Below are 1,320 nucleotides of genomic sequence, written 5' to 3' on the forward strand. Positions count from 1 at the left end.
ACGTACAAATTACTACATTGATTTGGAAACCCCCAAGTACAAAAATATAAAAATTAATTAGACCTGCACTAAATTTGTTTCTATTGTTTTATGTGCACTTCTTGTTTTGCCCAAACCAGGTAATTTAGTATAGTAAATGTAGTGTCCTAATGTTAGAGTCTGGGGGGCTAAGAAACAGAATTATTCCTCTAAATATTCTTCTCATGTTGACAGAACAATGTAAGGAAATGAACACTAAGGAAATGAAGAGCCTATTGCTATAATTAATGTAATTAATTTTTAAAGCATTAAAGATTTAAAGTGACTCATAACAAAATAAGACATGCATTTCATTTTCCCATGGTTGCATCCTCTTTTTCCAATTACACCTTTATGTTGAGTTTAGGAATGTTAGATTGACTTTTTAATTACCTCTCCAATGACCACCAATGTGGCCGACCTTGAAGGCAATATTAATTACCTGATCTAATATCTTGCAGGTGCATATTATTAAAAACAGACCCAAAGATGGTATAACAATGATTTTTAAAAATACACAATCAGGATTTGGGGTACTAGCAGAAACTCCTTGGTCAGTTTGGGATGAAGGTCAGAAGACTTAATTCATTCTTCTTTTAATCTCATCTAAACTTCCCACAAAAGGATATTTATGGTCACAGGTCTGAGGACAAACTCTTGAACGGCTTGAAAAGTGTCTTTAGCTTCTAGAATCATTTTTAAGATTTATTTTTATTGTTGAGAGTATTAGAGATGCCCCCCATTTTTCCACCAGGTCCCCACCCACCCCAGGCCTTCAACACCCTATTGTCTGCATTCATGGGCCATGCATAGTGGCCACAACCTTGGAAGTGTCACCTGCTCCTCACCAAAAACATGCTCCTCGCCAAAAGCCTGCTCCTCTCCAAAAACCTGCTCCTCGCTCTCGTTCTCTCTCTCCCTGTTTCTCTCCCTCTCTCTCCTGGAACTGAACCTGTGACCCTTCAGTCTGCAAGCCAACGCTCTACCCACTGAGCCAAACCAATCTGCGCTCTTCTCTCTTTTTTTGTTTCCTTAGGGCATAAAGCAGAGGGTTTTCAATCCGTACCAAAAGGAGGGATAAAGAACTCTACTTAGACACAGAGCAGTCCATGTAAGACCCCAGAGACTTGACATAGTGTACAAGTTGGGGAATTATGATGTGTTCCAACCATAAAGTGAAAGAAAGGATGGAAGGAGATGAGGTTGCAGAAAGGGGTCCCAGGCTGTCCTCACATGGAAGTCATTACAAAGCCTCTCTTTCCCACACTCCCTCTTCACTCTCTTTCTCCCTTTAACCAGGTT

This window comes from Myotis davidii, unplaced genomic scaffold, assembly GCF_000327345.1.
Source record: "Myotis davidii unplaced genomic scaffold, ASM32734v1 scaffold184, whole genome shotgun sequence".
NCBI lineage: Eukaryota > Metazoa > Chordata > Mammalia > Chiroptera > Vespertilionidae > Myotis > Myotis davidii.